At 40.9% G+C, this 25,341-nt stretch overlaps 1 long non-coding RNA gene across 3 annotated transcripts in view; it reads right to left on the minus strand.

Moving 5' to 3' along the window:
- The window catches only part of LOC147318024 (uncharacterized), a 74,072-nt gene that overhangs the window by 19,585 nt on the left and 29,146 nt on the right, over positions 1 to 25,341 (minus strand). For 2 of the 3 annotated variants that reach the window (XR_015131921.1, XR_015131919.1), the window contains 2 exons: positions 10,703 to 10,809; positions 5,187 to 5,296 (listed from right to left, as the gene is read on the minus strand). This is a non-coding gene — a long non-coding RNA (uncharacterized LOC147318024). Of the gene's footprint in view, positions 1 to 5,186; positions 5,297 to 10,702; positions 10,810 to 25,341 lie in introns of those variants that run through there. The other variant, XR_015131920.1, reaches the window with a different exon arrangement.

Below are 25,341 nucleotides of genomic sequence, written 5' to 3' on the forward strand. Positions count from 1 at the left end.
TGCAATTTAGTGATTTGCAAGATGCTGCAGTTAAACTAGCAGCAGCCGTGATGGAAATTGCTGTGGTTATAATTAAGAAGACCTTAGCATATTTAGCTAAATTAAGCAGTGGGATAGACTCCATATTTACGGCGTCATTTCCTGACTAATTTGCCTTGCGCCCTTATGTGAGGTGTCAAAAAATACTCCCTGTGTTTACATTTGGTTCCCGCTTCCCTGCTAGTTCAATGTGATTGACATTTCTAAATATGTTAGGCCCGAGTGTGCCGATTCCCAACTAAGCACAAATTGTACAGGCAGGTAATGATGTGTGGTGACAGTCATTATCTGCTACTGAACTTTGACACCTAATCATGAGAACAGTATGCAAGTGGTGCAGATAATTATCTTTGGGATTGTCAGTGTGTGTATGTTTCTCTGCATGTGTGTGGACATTGAAGGCTGCAGTCTTTTTAAAAAGCCTAAATGATCACATCTAGATATGCGGTAGGGTTGTGCTGGTAGATGGTGACTGAGGGTGATTCCAATCAAGGTGACATTTAGGTTATTTTCCCATGTATTATAATTACAGTTAGCTTTCAGTTAATATCACACTATAGTTTTTACTTTTGCTTTCCCCCAAACCTGCAGAATTCACACAAAAACATGACAACAATGAAATGAACTTGTGTAGGAGTGGCTGATCAGTCACAAAAGAAGAGAGCATAGACCCTGGGTATTTTTGCATGGTGGATTGATGGTAAATTAGTGCTTAATATCCAAATGGGTGGGAAATTGATAATTCTGGTTTTGGACTGAAGGCCACAGCAAAGTGATTGTCGAAACTATGCAAGAAATATGACCCCGCAAAACTGCTGGATCACCATGTTGCACCCAAGGCTTGTGGTTTTATCTTTAATTTGACAATGTGTGTAAATGCTCTCTGTCTCACCATCCATCCCATGAGTCATTTTTATTCACTTACAAGCAAATGGATATGAATTACATTTGCGTTCAGTTTATGAATACCCTCATTTTCATTGCACAACAATGTATCCAAGTGACTATGTGAAAGAGAAAAATGCATACAAAAGTAACAGAAATGTTTAGAAACCTGTAAAAGTACGAGTCTCGAAAAATATCCTTGCTTAAATGAGAATCTGTAAAACAACAAAAACACTTTAAATGTGTGTTGTTTGCCGTCTCTCTGGATCACGCTGAAGGCCTCCACTCAAACAGCATAAATGTTCCCTTGTAACACTGTTGCATCATGGGATAGGATGTGTTCAAAGAGGTTGAAGCTGAGGATCCAGGCAAACAGACACAGAGCACCGAGGCTGTAAAACCACAGTGGATTTTTACATCTGTCTGGCCTCATTGCTATGCATGGAGCCCCGAGCCACATTTGTCTGCTTCCACCTAGGGGTAGAGCACACTGGCTATGATACCGCCCTGACAGATTACCGCCTTAAACAGTGAGAAAGAGGCCTGCCAGCAACAGCTGTCCTTTAGCATTGGAAATGCTAAGTTCCCCTTTGACAAAGACTGAACAGGAATGAGTGTCAACAATGCTTCGCCCTGGAGTGGTTCCTGTGCTGCAAACCATTTCTGTTGGATACTTTTGGATCAACAGAGCAGCCGAGTTGTAATATGTATGGTAATTTTTCATTTCTGGCCCTTCTGATGCCTGCTGTAGAGAAAGAGGAAAAAAACGAAAAACACTATGTCAACAGTGCTCTTGAACTCGAGCGGTACGTTAGTCGGCTGCTATGCAAATGAGACCGGGGGAGAGGAAAGCAAACAAATCTGTTAATTGATACATCCTGTCAGTGAAGGGCCTCTGGGATTACCAGGAAGAGCTAGAGTGTCATTGTTGGATGGCTGGGACACACTGCAGGAGTTTAAAGTGCATCTAATGGGGATGTTAGCGGTCATCCTCTACAGGCTAATGGCAACCATTTTGTTGGCACTGGAGAGGTGCCCAAGCTGTCGAGGACCAGGTATTCGGAGTGACCTAGGTGACCTACGCCGACCTGGGCTTACAAGTGTGCGGATAAGTTCAACAGCCTCTCCAGAAAAAAGCCATCCGTGGCAAGACGACACTAATTAAGGTAGCACACGCAGCTAAGTCCCACAAGTGTAGCACACAGTTGGAGTGTATACTGAACCTTGTCATGTAGGTCACTTTGGCGCTTTTAGCAAAGCTATGCATATTAATGGACCTGTGATACACAGTTGCTGCCTCAGTGCTCATGGGGGGGGTTTGTATACTGAATGTGAGGCTCTTTTTGAAACATATGCATTGCAAATTGAGATTACGGGTGGTTACAGTTAGCACAGTCCCTGTGGCATTATTTAGCCATGAGAAAAATAAGAGTACACGATGAATCACGAGTTACCCATGGATGAAATGATAACAATAGGAGAGGTGTAGAAAAATGACTTTGTACTCTGTAACATGAAAAAACATCTGCCAATAAACCCAGGCATATTTAGGTTCTAACATACTGTTCGTGTGTTACACAGGGCAACAGGATGTATGTGGGACAATCAGAGAGAACGTAAAAGGGAAAGAAAGCACCTAACAACTGCTTTTAATGCAGTAAGTGTAGCTGATGTATAGATGTGCCACTAAGATCAGTTTTGCTTTGCTTTAATTTGAGATTTTCAGCTTTTCATGATGATAGAGAGAGGGGACTGTTGCCTTTCCACTCTAGACTAGAAATGTTTATATGTTAAAGAGTCAGGATTACATGGAGAGTGCTCTTTTGGTGCTCTTTGGGGTTTTGGTCCCTTTTTTGGCCATTTTGGATTAGGCCAATTTAATTCTTAATTCTTCCACATACAATAATATTTTAGATAATGATGTGCCTCCTCTACTATACGAGTGCAAAAGTATAATTCAATTTTCCAGTTAAATTGAGACAGCAGTGCACAAAGCTCTGATCCTACACACAGATTTTATTTAGGTAGTCAATATAAATATGTATGACTGCTATTTTTGATCTCTTTAGTTTCATGCACAATTAATATACTGGTGGGCAACCTCCTTGCTTTCATTCCGAAAGTTACCTCGTTGCTAACCAGCTAGCCCGGGGCGTTGATGTCTTTCATCTGTGGAGGCTGACTCATTGGCCAGCTTTCAGTTCTCAATATTGCTTAGCAGGAAGGACTTCTTCCTGCAGGTGCACACTTCAATATCAGCATCTCTCCTTTACAAAGAGTGAGGAGCCCGAGGAGGCGCTCAGTGTACAGCTGCATCTCTACATCAAAAGGAGCCAGATGAGATGTTTTGGGGATCTGACCAGGATGTCTCCTGGATGCTTCCCAGGTAAGGTGCTTTGGGCCTGTCCTACTGGGAGAACAAGCCTTGGCAGACATGCTGGAAAGATTCAAGCTCTCAGCTGGCTTGTGAATGCCCCTACTTCTCCCTGGCAGAGCTGGAGGAGATGGCCGAGGAGGTCTTAGCATCTCTGCTTAGAATACTGTGACCTACGCCCGGATAAATGGTAGAAGATGGATGGATGCATGAATGGAAGGGCTATCATATAAAGGGAGGAGTTTGAGTTTACACACATGAGCTGATGGACAATTAATGGTCTAGTGAGGAACATACTGAGCCTTAAGCTGATGATATTACCCAGTTATTCAATTTTGCAAAAAACTTCAAATGAAATATTTGAAGGGGAGAAACTTTATAAACAGACATCTTTAAACTCTCACAAATTATTTTACCTAATATTGCTGAAGTTTGTTTTTCTTTTGGCTAAATTCACACAGTAGAGGAAAGCCTAAAACTTCAGGGTGGAACATGGTTTTGGGCTAACATGACTAAGATTTGACCACAAAGGCTTTGTGTATCTATCCATCATTCCTTAACTCATCGTCCATTTAACAATGTCATCTTTTCACATTAATCTCTAAATGTGTGTATTGTTATGTAATTTTCTGTTTTGCATAAATTGTAAATGTATGTATCAGAGTTTTTCTATCATTGTGATGTATTTTAAAAAAACAGACAAAAGTGTGTCACAAAGCTGCACACAAAGGTGACAAAGCACTGCCAATTTGGTCCGTGTTGTCTTGCTGTGTGCCTGCCTTTCCTCTGATCTCCTTCAGTTCAGTGGCATGCATGTGGCACAGTTCTTCAGCTGAGCCTCACAAATCGTCTGCCGCCACGTCAGTCAAGCCTTGTTTACAGATATCCAACATCCTTTCCTTCTCGCCTGGCTGACTCGCTGCAAAGTCGGTCGGGGATGTGTGATGTACATCATCGGTAATCAGATAAGTTGGGTACCATCCTCCTGCTTTCTCTCCAAAACAACATGTCCACTGAACTGAAAGCCAGAGTGCAACTGTCACATTAGCAGCCAGAGAGTACTCACTCCACTGCATGCCTGGTAAACAAACCCCGAAAGATGTTTTGCATGACAGACAGACTGACAGCTCTTTCAGGCGAGTCCAGAGTGTCGCCGAAAAGACCCGCCACACTCTCCTCTCTGTTGTCAGTTGAAACTCTTTAACCAATTAAAATGGCAGCGCAGGGCGCATATTTGAATATGCATGAACAGAATGTTGCATTTATGAAAAAAAAGGGGCTGAATCTGCTAATTATGTGTTTAACAGTCTATCGCCGAGCTGTTTCACCTTATATTTAATTTGCACATGAAATGTCCCCTCTCATGACGGCAACCTGCATTTTGATCTCACATCGATTCGTGCAAGCTTTCAAGTGTGCTGCTTTAATGAGGCATTTCATACTCACTGAAAGGGACTGACTAAAAGAATTGCGATAAAACCTCCGTGATCCCAACTAACTGTTGTTTGTCACTTTTTATAATGAGCCACAGCCTCGTTAGATTTCCTTTTCCTGTAGATCATAATGGAGTCGTCACAGTTTTTCACCTCCCCACAGCTATGTTCTCCTGTGGAGGCGATACTAGGCGGTTAGAATTTACCACTTGATGAGTTTTGCTCTGAGCACTCTGGCAAAGTTGGACAATTATTTTTGAATCCCTGGGCTCTCTGTGTAGCAAATGTGATGGAAAAGGCCAATTATGGAGCTCGATTTATTAAAATGTTACAAAGCAGTGTTTGCCATGTTGCTGGAAACGTCGTTAGGAAACATAGGAAATGGTTAAAAATGACTGACACATGTGGCTAAGGTCAAGAAAGTAGTTTGTAACCAATTAATACGTTCATTTATTGCACCAAATTGCAGTTAACCAAAATGTTACTAAATGTTTACAGTGTCAGCGCTTCTACTGCCGGCCTCTCCGTATCCCAGCTGGAATTCCAGTAGCCTTCTCTTCTGTTTCTGAGGTACGGAGAAAAAATTCCAGTCAGATCCCGTGCCGCTTGCCAAAAACACTGCTCATCCAAAGTCATTTGCAGCAAAGTCCATTATCATCATCACTTGTGGTGATGAATTCCCTATGATGGTGGCAGGCCCGCAGCAGCCTCCACTCATAATGACATTCTGCTCTTGTTGGCAGTCACTCCCCGTCAGATGGCTCATTCCCAACAGCCAGCATGTCAGACAGTGCACACACACAATACTGGGTTGGGCCTTTACACCGTAAATGAGGGACAACAGGACTGTTGCTTGAAAGGCAGACTTCATTTCTGGTGTTCTATTCTAGTCAGCATGTTGTTTTTAATGTAAACATCTGTGACATCCTGCTATAAATATGTTTAGCTCTTTTAGATTTGGGGGGCTTTTACACTTGTTTATGTAAAAATACAGCAATGGGCAAGTATTAAAGGAGCTACCTATACATAGGGCGAGAGACGGGGTACACCCTGGGCAAGTCGGCAATCCATCACGAGACCAAAGGTATATCAGGACACTGCCACTGCTTTCAGTGCTGTTGTTCCATTTTCTTTCCATTCTGAAAGGAACCCCAAATATAAAAATTCTATGTATTTCAAACTGGGGCGTGATTATGGCAGACATGTTAAACTCACAGGTGGATGCTGAAGGCTACTTGACAGTCTGAAGCATAAAGAGAGGCAGCGTGGAGGTAAAAGGGAGAGATGGCGATGAGCTTCCCCGATTTCACTGATAGACTAAATTAAGGTCGATGCCCCATGAAGAGAAATGGTAGAGGTTCTGCAAAGCCAATAATATTTAAAGCACCATGCGACTAAGTCATCACTTTAGAAATAAAACAGCTCCGTAGTCACAGCGAGTCTGCTCACTCTGGCAGCACAACAACTCAGGCAAAGACGTGGAACCAGCTGCTGACTGGCTCCCTCCAAAGAGAAATACTCAGAAAGCACATCTTTAAGCTGAGGCCTTATGCAATCACATTTCTAAGTATCTACAAAACTGGGTCCTCAAAGGTGTGTCAGCACACGATGGTTATTCCTGAATATACATTGTGGATTGTTATTAAAAAGTGAACATAGTCTGCTAATCATTGTTAAGTAAAAAAACAAGAATCTGAATCACCCCAAATTAATCACAAAATCTTGCATGGGCTGTACCACACACACACCAAAGCATAATATCTGTGAGGTATACCTGTATCATTACACCTACATATAAAATCACCTGCTCTCCAGCTGTTATGAAGATGGGAACATGTTGGGCTGTAACAACTGTGAATGTGGACATTTTAACATGAAAAAAAAACATTAGGGGGAGTTACTCGCCTTTTGAGTCAGCCTCGTGTGTTCATTGGAGGAACTGCAGTTTTTGGGACTTGCACAGTGGCTTCATTTTTCAGCCCTGAACTTTGCCACTTGCCTGTAACATACAGTTAATGTGTAATGCCCACGACCTCAAATTAACTGAGCGTGATTAAAGTGTGCAATATGATGAGAAGAAATTATAGTCCCCTTCCCTCTTTGGAGAGATAATAACTGAGATCGAATCATAAAGGTCACGAGCACAATGAGTTCTGGGACCACCCCTTTCTTCAAAGAACATAAAAAATGTGCAACAGCATATTTGCACATCAAATGCCAAGAGCATATAAGTCAAAATAAAAATAATAGAAAAGAATCGTTTGTTTCATGGGTTTTTGTAAACGTGTTCCTTGTTCTGTTGTTGGCAACTGTGTGGTGAATTTTAAGAGGTCTGTGGTAGTGAGCGCTCTGTTTATACTTTCATTTACTAAATTGATGTGTTATTATCAGAGATGGGATGGGTAATCTGATTACTTTTTTCAAGTAACGAGTAAAGTAAGGGATTACTATCGCAAAAACGGTAATTAGATTACCGTTACTTTCCCGTAGGAACGCTGCGTTACTGCGTTACTAAAACTGTGATTTTTTTGTGCAAATGTCTCATGACAGTGACGTAAGCAAGTGCGACGTTCGTGACAACGGCTGTGTGCAGATCAACAGTGGATCATATATCGAGTGCGGGAGAGAGTATGAGCGTGCAGCGTTTAAAGCGTGGAAGTACGGACCTTACTTTGAGTTTGATTCCATAAAAAGTGACAAAAACATTAGTGTCCATTAGCGTTGTGCATGGGAAGAAAACGTTTTTTTACAGCGAAAAAAACCCCCTAAACTTCCAAGCAAGCACCGAGTGCGCTACGACGTAATGGGAAACTCACAGAGAAACTCGTGGATTCTTCCACTGACCGCTGCGGCACACCTGCACCAGGGTAACCCTCCGCCTACCCTACTCCTGCTTTACAGGTGAAAATAGAGCAAAAGGACCGCTGAGTCTTTGACTTTATTTATTTTCTGCTGTGTTTTACTTGCATCTATTTGAAAGACAGTGTAAACACACACAAAAAAAATTATGTGCTGGAATGTGCAGAAAATAGGTTTAAATATTAAACAAATTTCTTCCAGTCAGAGAATGTTGCATATAATTAAATTTTTGCTTGATGCATAAAGTTAAAAGATTAAAACGAATAAAACAAGTTTTAAAAAGAGACTTTTCCATTTGATTACATTTTGTATGATGGATTATGTAGAAAAAGTAGAATTGGGCTGAAAGATCTATTGCTTTATCACCTATTCAGGTTGTAAATCGTGTTTTTAAAAAGTAACTAAGTAACTAAGTAATTAATTACTTTTGAAAATAAGTACCGTATTTTCACGACCATAAGGCGCACTGTGCTAAAAGGCGCAGTCTCAGTTATGTGTGCCCTTACTGTATTTAACACACACATAAGGCGCACTGGACCATAGGGCGCATACAAGTACCGTATGCGTATTTAAAAATAAAGCGGGAGCAAACCTGAATTCGGTACCTTACTCACATTTCTATTGCCGGTAATCGTCATCATCAACAACACACAAGCATACAAGTGTGCGTATTTAAAAATAAAGCAGGAGCAAAACAAAGTTTGGTACTCACATTTTTATCATCAATCAAACCCATCGAAGTCCTCATCCTCTGTGTCTGAATTGAACAGCTGCGCTAAATCTCCATCAAACATGCCAGGTTCACTGTCTTCACCGTCAGAGTCACTTTCCGTGCCGTGCGGCTCCTCGGAAACGATGCCGGCTTTTGCGAAAGCTCGAACAACAGTGCCAGCAGACATGTTAGCCCAAGCATCTACAATCCATTGGCAAATTGTGGCGTAACTCGCCCGGCGCTGCCTTCCACTCTTAGTGAAACTGTGGTCTCCACCGGTCATCCATCGCTCCCAGGCCGCTCGCAGCCTTACTTTGAACGGGCGGTTCACACCGATGTCCAGCGGTTGGAGTTCCTTTGTCAGGCCTCCCGGAATGACAGCAAGCTCACAGTTCATTTGCTTCACAAGTTTTTTCACATCGGCTGTGAGATGGGCACGCATAGAGTCACAGATCAACAGCGATGGTGATGCGTGGAAAAAAACACCTGGTCTCCTTACATACACCTCCCTCAGCCACTCTTTCATCATTTCCTCATCCATCCAGCCCTTTTCATTTGCCTTAATGATGATTTCTGCTGGAAACTTCTCTTTAGGCAAAGTCTTTCGCTTAAAAATCACCATAGGCGGCAGTTTCTGTCCATTAGCATGGCAGCCAAGCACAACAGTGAAAGAAGACTTTTCATACCCCGTTGTGCGTATCACTACCGTGCTGGTCCCCTTCTTCTCCACAGTGTGACTCACCGGGATGTCAAAAGTGAGCGGGACCTCGTCCATGTTAGTGATGTGGCTGGGCTGGATGTGTTTGTCGCCGATGTGTTTGCTGCAGTAGGAGCGGAAGATGGCCAGCTTTTCCTTATAATCCGCTGGAAGTTGCTGCGCTACCGTAGTCCTGGTCCGGATGGAAAAATGGCACCGTTTCATAAAACGAAAGCACCAAGACGGACCTCCTTGGAAATGTTCAATGTTCATCTCTTCAGCTAGTGAAACTGCTTTTAGCCGAATGGTGACCGTCGAAACGCTTCTCCCGCTCGCGCTTTGCTCGATGATCCACCGCTGGAGTCTTTCCTCCAACTCGAGCCACCTCGCCTTATGTCTGCGGAAACTCAGCTGCGTTTTCTTGACCTGCCGGAGCTTGTTTTCCAGCTTCCTCCATTTGCGAACCATCGATTCGTTAATCTTAAATTCTCTCGCCGCTGCTCGATTTCCATGTTCCTCCGCGTAGCTGATGGCCTTCAGTTTAAACTGTGCTTCGTAAGCGTGTCTCTTTGCCATTTTCAGGGTTGTTAAAACAACGATGTCCTGCATAATGCACATACCTGTCCTTTTATACAGGTATGTGCGATTGTCCCGGTATATACGATCAACGCCCACACTTCACCCTTTAACGTTCTCATGGTGTTCTCTACTACGTCCTCCTTACAACACATAGGGCGCACCGCGCTATAGGGCGCGCCGCACTTTTTGAAGAAAATCTAAGACTTTTAAGTGCGCCTTATGGTCGTGAAAATATGGTAATCAGTAAAGTAACGGGATTACTTTTTTGGGGAAGTAATCAGTAATTAGTTACTGATTACTTTTTTCAAGTAACTTGACCAACACTGGTTATTATCAAGAATTTGCTTTGAATTTCTCAATTCAAACAATTAACCGTGTGTTAAGTGTTTGAATTATAGTTGTTACATTTACATTTGTTTATGTATTTAACATTTCTGATGTAATCAGTAACATTGATAAAAACACCAAAATAGAATCTTAAAAAGGTACTTTGTTAGGTCAATTAAAAAAAATTGATCAAAATGAACTAAATACTGTCTATAAGAAATGACAATGTTGTCTTTGATTCTATTGTTGCAGCAGGGGTCAACCCCCCTTAGGTGGTCTGGGGACCGCGCTAGTATTACAGTAGAGGCAGCTTTTGGGCTATTGGCCCTCCTTCTGGAGAACTTTAATCGGTGCTCTTGGAATGATGCCTGACCTTCATTTACATGTCAGAAATATGCATATCATGGTGCTTAAGTTCTTTAAACTGGCTTTGTGGTAGTTGCTGCTAGAGTACATGTCACCAGGACCACACACATAAACACATACAGACAGAGTTACAAGGTGAGAACAATACCAGCCGCGCTGTCATGAACGGTAAAGATTGAATTGTAAGATACAATAGGAAACCCTGAGAGGTGCAAAGCAAGATGGCTGAAGGTGACTCTAAGCCTGAGCTTATCGGGGGATTCAGTAAACAAGAGGCCTGGCAAGCATTGCACTCGGCTGTTGACAACCGGTGATGGTGACCAGGTGGGATATGTTATCCTAACAGTCTGGAACTCTTGTGAATTATTTGCTGATAGATATAAACAGCTGTTATTCTTGGTAATGGAAAGCAATTAGAAACATCTGCATACTTGGCTGTGAGCGATGCCTCCGAATGGCGGCCGTTGCTCCCAGGTGCCGCTGGGAAATAATTACATCATCGGGACGGGGGCCGGGGCTGCTGAGGACTGCTAGTGATCTGTGAAGAGCGAGGAAGAGAGCCCAAAGAGGGACACACACAAAAAATTATATTAGTCAAACTTTTAAAGATGTGCAAGTTTGATCATTCTTTACGCTTAAAGTCACAGACCAGTCAGCAGTTAACCTTCTTTATTTCATTCATTTAATTTGGGGATGACTGATGCTAGTAGTGAGAACAAAAAGTGTTAGCCACATCACCTGTTCTGCTTTTGTATTGTGTAGGGAAGTATTGAAACACCCCAAAAATAACCTCTGCAACATTATATGACACACATTCTTACTTATCCTCATAAGGCTAACAGAGGTTACTGTGTGAAAGTGGCAGGAAGGATGAAGTCACTCCCCAAGACATTTTGAACAGCCCACTGCTCAACCGGCCAAAAGGATTTTAGATGATTCTTTCCATGTGCTGAACTCTGAGTATCTGGTAATGAACTCCTGGAGATATAGGCTCCCTTTGTGTAAGCTTAAGCATTTAAACATTCATTTTTCAGTAAAAATGAACAGTTAATACAGGATAGACACAGCAGTAGAGGCGCTGATGTAACTGCACTTTTTTTCTTTTAATTTTAGGTTTGTACTTAAAAACTAAACTTAAAGTATACTGCAAAAAAGATGGGTGCTCAAAAATGCTTAAGGAATAAAAATATCTCCAAATGATCTTCATATCCTACATGTTATTTAGTGACAAAATGAATTGAGAGAGCACTGGCAGTGTCAGCACGACAGGTGCAACCTGACAAACCTGATCAACATTTCTCAGAGAGCATCTGCAGCCACGTTAAATACACACCGTCTAGTCGTTTCAGTATAACCAACCTTAAAGATAGGCGCAAATGAAAAAGTTATACATTTTGGACTCACAAAGACTTGGGGATGATCCAAAATATTCTCACTTTGTAAAGCTGTCCTCTCACCAAATGTCTGAAATTCGATCTTCGTTGGACAGAAGCACAAGTACACGAGCACACTTATAAACACATACACCCACAGATGAAGACAGCAGACATTTGTTATGGTGATAATTAATTCTGTTTTCCCAGCAACATAAAAGATCTCTATCTTTCTGATATTTTCTTGAGTTTGAAGTTGAGCTGAATGTTGCCAAGTGAAACTCTTCGACACTCTGGAACTCCAGAGGCGTTGGCTGACACCATGACACATGGAGTATGAAACATATGTGAGAATACACAAACAAACAAATCAGCTTACAATAATGACTTTAACTTGTTTAATTACATGTAAATGTTTCATGTCGTTCTGTTACATAAATACAATGTAAAATATTGCATTTAAGGGAATCTGGTCAAATCAAATTTGACTGCTGTACATTCACAGTTCACAAGTACATTCTCCTTAATGACTAATTATCTGAATAAATAAACCTTTCATTACTTTATACTTCAGTTACATTTTATTCAAAATTACTGCTTCATGTTTATTGAGGGTGAAACCATCGTTTCCGAGTGTGCCCAGCGCGCAACATCCTGAAAATGTCAAATAGTTTAAAACTAGATCATCTTTATTGTCCTCAATGTATTAAGAGCAAGCCAATCAAATCTGGAGACTGGTTTTACCTTTTTACTGATGATTTTTAATCCATTTAGGAGAAACATTACATATCTGTTTTTGATCAACATCTGAGCTAGATTCCCGCTCTCTTATTTTGAAAGTTCAGTTGCTACCGAGCAGCTAGCCTCAATGCTTCCTATCTCAGGTCTCTGGCTTGCAAGCTAGGTTTATATTGTGATGGTTTTCAAATTCATTCACCTGCGTTTTCAGAGAATATCTCATCAGTTAGCCGGCTGGACTTCCACTCCGCTGCCTTGGACTGTGCCTCACAACGGCCTTGCTGCTCTGCAGACCTGGGATTGTTAGGCCTCCTCTAAGTCTACAGCAGCAGAAGAACTGGTTCAGGTGTCACTGCTTTGTAAGCCTTATTTGCAAAACTATGAGAATGAGGTCCATAGCAAACACCTCCAGCTAGCCTCACAAGTCTGCCACAACTATGCAAATTTATTTGAGGTGCATTTATTTGAGGTGAGGGAAAATCTTCAAAGAATAGTCCAACAACGAATAGTATTTGTGATTGATGCACCTGAAATTAGCTCCTTCCCCTGTTTTGCAGAGTATATGCATGTGCACATATCTCCACCACAAACAATCTAAATCTGTGAGAAACATTGATTTTGTTTTTGATGACCTCACAAACCAGTCCAAACTGGGTTTCCTTGTTCTACCTGTTTCTTTGACATGCAACTAAGGTCTTTATATCAGATGACATGTGAGGTCACTGATATTGGCAGTATGCTCTTGACTGTAATTATGCAGAAATATTTTCTTCAGGCTTGGAGACTGGGTGTCTTGTCAGCTTTGGTATCCACAGGCAATTATGGTCCCATCTATAAAAATACCATCTCCCCAACACCTTTAGCACTCAAGCAGCCTTCTCTGTGGTAGTCCTGGCCAGGTTCACGGCAAACATGCTGGACTCCATCTGAGGCAAACAAATTTATCTCTGTCTCATCTGACTGGAAATGTGCTAGCAATGTGGTGTTTGCTATTCTTCTGCAAAGTTTAATTTAATTTTACACCAAGAAGTGCACACCTTAGTATCCTTTGATTGATTGATTGATTTATTACGAAAACACTTGTTTTTGGAAACTGTTTAAAAAAAAAATAAATCATTTTTTTAATGCTAAAGAAAATATGATCATTTTGACAAGATGGTTAGAAGCTGAATACTAAACCAAAAGTCAATACTGGCTTGTTAATACTCCACAGTGCACCTATCAACATCAGATACATGGGCACTAATAAAGCTGTAACTGATGTTGATCTTGATGGTGGCAAATCTATATTTTTAGCATTTCTGCTACCTCTTCAGTTAGGTTGAGGCACCAAAACATCTTGATTAGGTTTAGCCTATGTTTATCTTATATAAGAAGTCTATTGTTCCAGAGACTGTGCATCTGTCACAGGACAGAACCAGAGAATAATTGTTCCTCTCTGGTACTTCAGTAAATCTAGTTAACATTTTCTGCTACTACATGACATGCACCTCTTTCACCCATAATCACTAGGCCCTTTACTGAAAATCTCTTACAGATATGCAGTCAGTCACGCCACAGTGTCTTCCTCTAATTGTGTTGTGTATGGAGTCGCTGACCTTCTGCACCAACGTCCCCTTTTCTCTAAACAATACTGAAGCTGTGAGAACCCCGACTGTGCGATGCCTCTGAATTTACCCCTGCTAAAGCATGACTGTGACTCTCCACATAGATCAACGTACAGGCCCCCACTGAGCGTGCTCATCAGCTGTAAATACCAGCAGTCTGTGCTGCCGTGGTGAAATGAGCAGTCTGGGGGATCTGACCATGTTGTGAGGTGGCAGGTTGGGCCCGACTGTTAAAGAGTGTGTCCTGTAAGCAGAAGGTCACAGGCCTGATTGGCTCTGCAGGCAATGAGTCCTGACTGGATGTCCTTGAGCAGCATAATGACCCCTGAGGTGGCCCTAACGAGACTTTGTTCCCAATAGCAAATTTTCTGCAACACTGCAATTACACTTTTTTTTTCCAAATGTATTTATATGTCTAGGTATATATGCATGCATTATTCTGTTTAGCAAAAGAAAATAAAAAGATTAACAAAAAGATTCCAAAAAAAATGATGCTCATTTCATCTCGCGGGAGAGTGATGAAAAACTGCTAAAATAAAGCAGATGGATGAGCAGGAGTCACCCACAAGCTTAAAAATGTTTTCCAAATTCAGCTTATCCACAAACCTGTGAGCAGATAATGTCCAGTCTGGTGGTGAAATATCACTTTGAACAAGATCTACACGAAAACAACACAGCAAAAAACAGACGGGGAAAAAATACTTTCAACTGCATTGTCTGTGAAGCAGACACGAGATAGAAGCAGCTCCAACACAAAACATTATGTTTGTGCCTTTGTTTCATTGGGCCTGTAATCCCTCGGGCAACAAACAGAAAATATCCGTCAGAACGGATGAACCTGCGGGCCGTGAGTCGCGGCTGTTGTGGTTGGATACGGTGATGCTGGCTGGCGTACCTGTCACAGAAAGCTGCAAGCGTGGTTCAAAAACGAGGTGGCTGGTGTCACACGAGTCTGCTGAGGGAGTCTGACGAATATGAGCACAGCAGCGCACACACAGCGAGTCTGTCAGCACTTTCTCCTCCTCACTTTTGTTTTCCCTGCTTTGTACTGTGTTTTGGGTTACATGTGCCCTCCTCCGTTTAACTGCAAATTATACTGTTAGATTCTTTTATTTGCTCTTTATTTTTTCAGCGTCGTTTTTGTTCTTACTGTTGAGGCAATGAATGGTCCTAAATGGCTGTTTACTTGAATGTCATGTTGAAATTGTATTAATTTTTCTCGTTTGTTTATATCTATAAAGGAAATGGAGAAACTCAAAAAAATAAAGGTTGAATCATTCATTGTCTTTTGTCGACAGGCATCGACAGGCCTACGCAATAGCATCTATGACATTCAGACAAATGCTCTACATGCTTCAAATGCAAGCAAGTTTTTGCTTTGTTTCTTTTTTAATTTAGGAAAGTGTGTATGTGCCTCCTTAAACATATGCATGCATGCATATCCACAAGCACCACAAATTCCAAATTAAATCTGCAGCAAAAACTAGATTTGGGTTTTTAATGCATGTCATTGTGGAGGGGCGTGGCCTGCGGTGCCGTGCAGAGGAGGCGGACGCACCTGCACGGCATCCGCAAGCCACGCCCCGCCACAGTCATCTTCATCCAAATTAAGATTAAGAAATTAAGAATATATTTTCTAAGAGGGGCCAGATAGGCAGGATGTGGACTCCAGGTCCAAACCAAGGGCATTCTTGGGTCAACTGAGGCAACAGTAGCTACTGCTCAGCACTCATTGAAAAATGTTATTACAATGCAGGTGAAGAAGCCAAAAAATCATGAATGTCATTGATACTGGACAATCCTGAGACCAAACAATTTACATCCTTTGAGTCTTATTAATTTTTGTGTAACATAAACTTCAATCTTTTCCCAGTAAGGTGACCACTGGCACTGACAACATGTACACTGTTGGTGTACATGTTTCTGGGTGGAGCTGTCCGATATCGTCATCTTGTTTAAATATAAGTAGAAAGGCTCCACTTGTGCATTTTTATTACTTATCAGTAGCATTTAAGGTCAACAGATGGTTGATGGTTGGTGCTTGCATCAGACCGGTGTACCCTTTGTACAGGTTAAGCCGCCCAGTACTACAGCAAAAACCACTGTACATGGTGAATAATGTGATTCTGATATAACAGTCTGTTAATCTATTCATAGAGACTGTGGTGTCCTCATACTACAAATCAGGTACATGGTCAGATATACTTTTGTAAATGCTTTTCATTTAAACTGACCCTGTGGTTGGGGCTGATGAAAAACAATAATAATAATTGGTGCATGGAGGTATGGTACAGGACATCGCAGTGGATGAAACTAAAGTACTTTCCTCCTCCCAGATGGTCCGTTCAGCCTTTTAATAATGAAATCTGCTTTTGTGTTATTTAAAAAATTACAATAACCTTTCTACTAATCCTCCGACTTACAACTCCATACACCTGGATTTCTGCAATACACGTACGTCCAAAATCCCCTCGGCTCTGGATAACATATTAGGATTATATCTCGGATATGGTTCTTTAATAAATAGTTTAGATAAGCATATCTGTTTAATTTTATCCACCCGCCCTCCCTGCGTGCAGGATTACAGTGAAAGGATGGGTTTTGTTGAGCGTGTGTACTGCAGTCTGCAGACAGAACATGCAAACATCTGTACAACAATTCATCAGAAAGAATTATGTATGGCAGGCTGGAGGGCTCTAAGCTGTGTGTATTTCAACATCTCAGTGTCCTCAACGACAGAGGCACATCATAAATAATGGAAGCAGAATTAATTGGTTTATGCTATGAGCATGTGTTATATGTATTGATGGCATAGCATTGGTGCAGGGTTGCTCTGTATTGGGCTAGACATGTATACTGCAACTTCATATTTGATGAATGTTCTGGACTTGGTGGCAGGATTTATAGTTTTAACTTTTAGCTAATATTAATAGATAAATTAGCAGGGGAAAAACAAACAAACATGAATAAGGAACCAAGGAAGGAACAGGCTTTTGGAAAAGTAACAGAAAAGGAGAAAGACAGTTGTGTTGACAAATTCCCACAGTTGTCTTCAACCTTGTTGGTTTTTCCATGAATTTGGTCAAAATCTAAATGTCTTATAAGTAAAATTATAAAAGTGTGAGCAAACTGTTGTCCTGTCTGAACAAAGCTTCATCTAGCTTTGTTCAGACAGGACAACAGTTTGCTCACTGTTGTCCTATTTTAAAGTGGAAAAAACTACACAGCCCCGCTCTCAATCCAGTTAACACCTTTGGACGAACTTGTCTCGTGTGAGCCAGGCTTCACAGGTCTGAGTTCTCCCATGGACATGGTGCAGGTGCCCAATCTAAAATCATTTAATTTCTTTGCCAACGACTGAAAGCAAAAAGCTGACACAAGCATGACATGACAAAATAGCTGGAACCACTGATGTCAGTGGCTAACTGAGGGGCTACCAAAAGAAATTCACCACTGATTTGGGATTTATGGGATCCCATAAATTTTCATGCCATGGAAATTACCTCAACTTTTGCCAGAACCATATTCAGATGTCTTAAAATGTGAGCTTATTTTCAAAAGACAGAACTAGCTCCAGACTGGCACCGCTTTGCTGGAAAAGAGGTATTAATGGAACAAATTCCTTCAGCCAGGTTCCCACAGCTCATGAACAGTTTTCCCAGATCTGGGGCAGCAGCGGATTCACTGGTTTCTGTACATAACACTTACTGGTTTCAGACATCAGCAATCCACTGTCTTTAACATTCTCTACATGACATCTATTTTACGCTGCTCATATTTTAGTGAGTACATGATCAGCAGAAGCCTTGCAATTATTTAAGTACAACCGCCTGCACACATTGTGGCATTTAAAATGGACCTTAGATACTCCTTGATTCTGAAAGATGCAACCCTATAACCAACCTAAATGTTCTGTGCCAACAATTTCAAGACTCGTGTTTTCTACAATATCTGTACGTGATAGCTACTTAAAAGTTTGTGATTACATGTCAAATCTATCCTTCAATCAGCCAATAAACATCGTACGTGATGAGGTAGGAGTAGCTGAGCTGCAGAAGCATTTTGATGTCACAATGAACAACAGACTGGACAAACAGCATAGCTGTGCATAAGAAGGGGAACAATATTTCAGCACATTGAACGCCTTCATATCTTTAAATGTGCAGACAATGTCAATCACAAACAATCCATCCAACACCCTTTACTTAATCCAATAGAGGGTCCACTGGATGGCCAAATAACCGTACACCCATGCACCTCAGTATTTACTGCACACACTGATTTGCTACAAATAATACCCAATGGGGATTTAATTGGGATTGGGGCACAAATCCAGTATTATTACTTTAAAGGTAACGCTTACAAAGATCGTGTTTAACAGCTGCATCATCATTTCTCAAATTTCACTTAGTTATACAGTATTTTACTATATTCACATCTTATACTTGAGTTTTTTTCAGCAGTTAAACTCATCAGAACAGCAAAAACATAATGTATTAAACAACCGGTCATCAGTTCACTGAGTTTTTACCATCACAAAGCAGCAAGATAACCAGTTTTCAGAAGCAATTAGCCTTTTGTGGTCTAACCAAAAAAAGTGTGACAGACCTTTAAATTATGCATGCTGCACTTGACCATGAGGTCTGAATTTCTAGGCCAGACACCCCACTCTCTGTGGGTCCTGACCCCTGCTTTTTTTTTTTCTTTCTTTTTTTTTTACCTTGCGTGCTTGGATAAATACCTCAGCACCTGCATGTTGCACTGATTTCACCCAGCCCCGGCAGATGGTCCTCACCCTTCACCGAGCACACACTCTGGCACCTGGGACGCTGGGGAAATCCTTCCGTGATCTTGCCACTCTGTCACGCCATACATGCACATATTATAAACACAGATGCAATGGCATGTGTGCAGGCATGCGTGTCTGCAAGCATGCACAGGCAAACATGAGCAACAACGAGTGGGTGAAAAGATCCAAACAGGCTCTTTATGCATGTGATTAAACACATAACAGAGCTTTTCTCTAGCTTTTATCTGAGATGTATTTAAGTCACTGCCCCTACTTTCAGTTTTTCACATTGTCAAGTGTTTTAAATCAGATACGTGGTTAAAGTAATGTGAACATTATTATGTATGTTTTTTCTAAACACATAGAAGTTTTCCAAATATAATTTATTGCAATAATTAGCCTTTTAAATTAACTTCTGATCATAAAATACACGTTTTTCAATTTCTTGATAATCTTGCAGTTATTTTACTTGTTTTACTTTTTAATTAATTTTCACATTGTTCTCTTCTGTGATTGATGGATTTATACAATCGCACTATGTTGGCATACTGTATTCTATTACTTGCTGCATCACTTAAAGCGCATTGTAAGGGCTTTAGGAAACTGACTTAAATAAAATTATTATTACAATAATTAACTGCTACATTTGCAATGTGAAATCATAATATACAAAACACATTTAAATAATGCATTTTTGAGTCTGAGTCAGCGTAGCAGCTTAGCTGTGTAAAAACACGCTGTTGTTACCCACTCACAAAGAGTCACACAGAAAACAAGCAGCCGTGCTCAGATTCATTGTGATGAGGAGGAGCTGTTCCTTCCTTGAGCTTAATGTGAAAATATGCCCCACAACCGCATGACTATCTGCCTGGACGGATGCGTCCGTAGGCACACTGTATAGACAAATAAATGCCTTATGGCGACTGTTGCAGCACTCCTCGCTGATTTAATTAAAGAAGCCTTCTGTGCTAGCAGTGCTGTACGAAGGAATGTTAATGATGGAATTAATGGCTGCTGTTTTCCACACTGAGCATCCACCAGCCGCACGCCGTCCGACAAGTATCCCTGAGCACTATTACAGGCCGACGTGAGCTACTTCATATGGACACAGGCTTCACTTCTTATATCTGGACTGTCAAAATGAGCAGCAGCAAATGCCTTTTGTTTTTAGCGTTAATTAAAATCTCCACCACACTAATGTGATGCTTTGTCTCAAGCAAAGTCACAGCTGAAATGTATTTAGCGGGCTGAATATAAACAGTTTTTGTCAAGTGGAGGGCTAGTGGAAAAAATGCTTCATCTGGGTTTGAGGCTATGATTATGTTGCAGTTTTAAGGGGTTATTCAGCTGATGCTTCTTAGAGCGACAGTGGAGCTGAGTATAAGGGCGTTAAAAAAGTCACACAAGGCTAGGCTTGGGTGCTTTCCATTATTTCATAGCTTTGTGACATTTCAGAACAACAAATGTCTTTAAATGTATTTAAAGAAGAAAAATCTGTTGGTGATTGAACTTTTTGATGTAAAGGATTAGCCCACAACATGAGTTTTTGCTGCCCTTGTTGTTAACAGTTTGCAATTATTAATATTATCAATGTGCAAAACTGGTTCACTGTTGGGATGTGCACCACCCTTCATGCGGCAGTGGGTTACACTGCATTCCTGTGCTGCCCGGCTTCAGCCAGTGGAGCTCGTCCACTGAGGCTGCAAAAGAGCCTCAATCCTTACAGACCCCCATGTTAAAATGCCCAATTTTACAGTATATTACAGGAAAATTACTGGTGGCCACGACTGCTACAGCTCACTCTAGCAGATACACCTATTTTAGAAATGTGAAAATCCTAGGTGTTTTTCAGAAAAGCTGATCTCTGACCTTAAGGTCAAAGTCACTGGGATTCAAACTCTCCTGAGAGTTTAGGAGCTGCACCTATACTATGACACGTTCTAGGCGACTTCCTCCTTGAGTTATTGCATACACATGATTTTCAGAAAACTTGACCTCTGACCTTGGCCTTTAGGTTGAGGTGGTTCTGCCGGAGTTTCTTCCTGTTAAAAAGTTTTTCCTTCCCACTGTCACCAAAGTGCTTGCTCATAAGGGGTCATATGATTGTTGTGGTTTTTCTCTGTATCGTAGGGTCTACCTGACAATATAAAGCACCTTGAGGCGACTGATGTTGTGATTTGGCGCTGTATAAATAAAAATGAATTGAACAGATTTTAATCATCTGAAATTTTAGCAGCTGCACCTATGGTATGAACTTGAAAAACCTACGTCGCATCATTCTCGAGTTGTTGCATTCATAAACTTGAGTGTCCGCCCTCACACGGCAGCGACAAATTTTGTACAGTTCTCTCGGAAAAGAGATTTTGATCTCAATGGGACTTATTTGTAAAATAAATAAATTAAAACGATGTCACAGACAACAGAAGTACCCATCAGAAGAAAGAAAAGACTAGAGTCAAAATCATCATAGGTAAATAATAACGATATCCAAACATGTCATCCATATTATTGCAACCGAGGCCTGCAACTTTCCTCTTATTAAACCATAAAGCCATTTCCTCTAATCTGATAAGTGCGTTTACCCTTGGCCTGTCGGGAATATTTATACACTAAGTGCCGCAGAACTTCCCTTCATCACAGGTATCATTTTTGTTAAACCTTTGAAGATATTAATGAAATTTTCCACAATGTTTATTCAAGAACTTAAATGAATCAGAAGCAATAAATCACGCCCATGTGTCAGAAGCCCCCAGACATAGTCAAGGGAACAGGGAGATAAATCACTGGAAGAAAAGGTGATCTGGCCTTACACTTCAAAGTTTAATCGTCATGCAAAGAATCACTCTCTCCTCGCTGGCGACAGAGGCAAAGATACTTTGAGGTCTAGACCTTCACTCCTGTCCCACATCAATCATACCTGGGCGTTTTTAATTTTCTAACTGTAGATCTCTCTGTTGCTCAAGATATTAAGGGTCAAGTTATTTTTTGACATTAGCTTGACACTTACCAAAGCAGCTGTTTTAACATAGAGCTCGACACAAGCATGACAAAAAGTACTTTACAGTTTTTCAATATCCAGAACGAGATTTAAAAGGTCAAGGACAGACAGCTCCTTTGTATAAATGTTATAAATATCATACTGTACTTTTAAGGAAGTTTATGGGAGGTTCAATAGAGTAAACAACTTTACCCCTATGAAAAGAATAAAGTGATCTACAGCAGTCAGGGTCAACATCTGCACGCATGTTTAACTTTAGTAATATGACAAATACACTGAAGCGGTCAAGGTCTGACAGGATCGGAGGATAAGTCAACCCTTCTTAAACATTCATCATACATCCTTCCTAATTTCAATATGTAAAGTATCCTCCCGAACAGTATTTAAACGAAATGGAGCAAAATGAGATTAAATGAGTAGATGAGATGGAGATTATACCCTTTGTAACAGGTGGTGGAGTCAAAAAGGGGGTCAGAAATGGAAGCTACAGGCTAGACCAGGTCAAATCTTAATATCTTAATGTTGCTATCTACTGTGACAGCACTTATTGTTTATTGAGAACCTTCATATGCTGATGGCTTTAAAGACAGAGTTGTGAAAGTAGTTTACATTTGAACTGAGTAACAAAAAGACTTTGAAGTTCAGTTGGAACAAGATAAACATGGTATTCAGCTGAAGCTTGCATTTTAAGGTGACTCAATTTTTACTCTCTCCCCAAAAACAAAAAACTGTTCATGCTGCTTAAATTACTGCTACGATTACAGCATATGGTCTAAGAATTAGGCATCTGTAATATTAAACCATCAAGCCCATAATCCGACAGTAACCTTATTCTTTTGAGGGTAAAAAGCGTCAGATAAAATACAGCTATCATCCTGCCGTTTTTTATTCTCTTTTTTCCCCCTTTTACTTTACTCGTGTCATTTTCCTTTGTTTTCACATCCTCTTTTCATCCTCTCAAAGGTATCAGACTACTATACAAATTGGTAGAAAACAAAGTATTTCCATGGCATGAACAACTATACAACTGGTTCATACAGTATAAAATATAATATGTTATAATGGCATGCTGTAAATATGTATGCCTACAAAAAGAAAGGCTCTCAGTTCTCTCAGTTCAGTTTTTGACATAAATAAGCATTTTGTATAATTTTATACAAAACCTGATGTGCTCTTGCAGTAAAATGGCTAGCCATGGCTATTTTACTAAATGTGATAATATTTTGTCAAATAAACTCATGCACAATCATGCTTTTTTATGGAGCTCTTCCACACCCACATGAAATATCTGTAACCTCATGAGCTCCATTACATTCATAAGCACATCTGCTACATCTGCTTCAGCTTTTAACCACCTCTTAAAACTTATCGACTTGCATTTTTTAATGAACTTTATTTGACGAATTTGTTTTGTGTTTGGACTTCCTTGGCTATATATTTACTATGGTTGGTTTTATGGTTTTAAATAACGGTTATAGGCACCCTTCTTATTATTACTGCAAACAGTTTAAAGCAAACTGGCTACAGATGGGAGCTGGGAGAAGAGCATGATAAGCATTGCATTAGTGGATAATAACTCGAAGTCCATGTTAGTTTCACACTCACAATTTGTGTTGACTTGCACATGACTCAGTGACAGTTAGTATGCTAATCAGTGAAAGTTTCTCACATCTTTGTATCGCTGTACAGTAAATGCTCTCTGCATATTTGTCTGCACCCAAAAGATTACCCAAAGACATCTGTGCCAAAGCTCTGAAACCCTTCATGGTGATGAGGATGATGATGGTGCAGTTTTGGGGCCAATAGATTAAAATCCTAAGCTATTGACCCATAACTAAAGTAATGTTTGAGCTCATAATCATCTTGTGGTAAGTGAAACCCACTTTGTTGGATTTGTACCAGCAGCAGACAATAGAGAGGATCATTTGAACAGGGCTCCATGCTGAGCAGGCGGGTGGGGGGTGTGGGGGGGTGAGGAATTCAAGTAAAAACATGGGGGAAGTGGGGGAGGCAAAAAGACGGATATTCATTGTATCCATGAGTCTGGGTACGTCATTGTGAATCGAAGTATTACCACTACGTTCACTTCAACAAATGGAGCAAGACATTTCTTAATTTAAACCTCAAAGAAACACAAGTGCTGAGGAGTATCTTCAGCATCCTCTCGGGCTTTTCCCCATTGTGTCTGGCAAAGCGATTGTTCCAATACACTGATGCAGAAAGGAGGATACAGTTGGGATCCAGGCAATTTCATTACACCGAGTCAAGCTGTTTCAGTTCAGGATCCAGGCCTTTGTGCCGGTTGCCCGGCACTCAGAACTGGAAACATGGCACAAACAACATTATGTGTTATAGCAACTTCGCGCCGGGCCTTGTGATATGTCCATCTGCCGTGACTAGTGTTGCAGATCGTGCTGATGTCCCTGCCTCCCTCCCTGTGTTCCCTCGCCACCTCTCACTGAAGCTCTCCAGGTTGCACAACCGTCCAGCCATAGAAGCCCTAACTGCAAACTACATTTGTTATTTACAAAAAAACAAAACAAAAAAAGGAGTCTCAGCGCAGTTATGTTTTTATGCAGAGAAGTTTTCGCTATGAGAACCAGCCTCCAGTGAGCTTTATGGATTCATTCTAGCATGATGATATCAGTAATTACATCTGTGTGTGCACAGACGTCTTACTAATGTTTGTGACAAAATATGCATGTACGGATAATAGAACAAACTATTATATTCAAAGGGTTTTTTTCTGCTTCTCCTTTCACAACAACAAAAAGAAAGACATGAAATGATTGGAGTTTCTAAGAAAACGTATTTATGGCCTTAATGAAACGATCCAAAATCCGAAGACCAGCGCGTAACGACATCCCCAAACCAAGCAAATAACAATCTGAGCCGGATCTCAAGCTATCATCGAAAAACACCAGAGCTGATATTCTGCTTGTCACCTTCCAACTACCCCTTTGATCTGATTTCATGTCGTTCCCCAAGATTACAACACCAAAGACTGCAGAGAGCATATTGACACACTTTAAAAGAGATGGTTTACAGATGCCTCATCCTTAAGTCAGAGCAAAATGAGGCAATGATTAATTCATAGCATACATGATTTAGGAAGTGTTTTTTTTTTCTTTTTAGATGGGAGGGCAGGCAGGACGTTGTGAATGGGTTTATTGAGGTCGAATTGCAGCGTCTTACAGGCTAAGCTCTACTGCGACATACTGAGACACATTTTCATCTTGTGGATTATTCTTTCCTGGGGAGGGATGAACAGACATTTGTAGCCAGATGATATTTGTGAAATATAAATAAACAAACACATGTCACTGAGTATAAAGGGGTGGGGGGGTGTTTGTCTGTTTATATTGGGCCACGGGGGAGAGGAGTGGTCCTGAAGAGCCTCCAGCTATCTGCAGAAAGCTGATTATGCTAAAGTCGGGGATTCGACTTGACAATTTATGTCTCTATTAATAAACGAAGAATGGTATTAAAATCTCACACGTAGCCTCTGCTCTGTGTTAACTCGGTACATAAGCAGATAAGGTGACTCTTAGAAGGCAATAGTTAT

This window comes from Aulonocara sp. 'chitande type north' Nkhata Bay, linkage group LG12, assembly GCF_057382095.1.
Source record: "Aulonocara sp. 'chitande type north' Nkhata Bay isolate Kocher_YH1m ecotype deep benthic linkage group LG12, A_spYH_male_GT1.1, whole genome shotgun sequence".
Classification (NCBI taxonomy): Eukaryota; Metazoa; Chordata; class Actinopteri; order Cichliformes; family Cichlidae; genus Aulonocara; species Aulonocara sp. 'chitande type north' Nkhata Bay.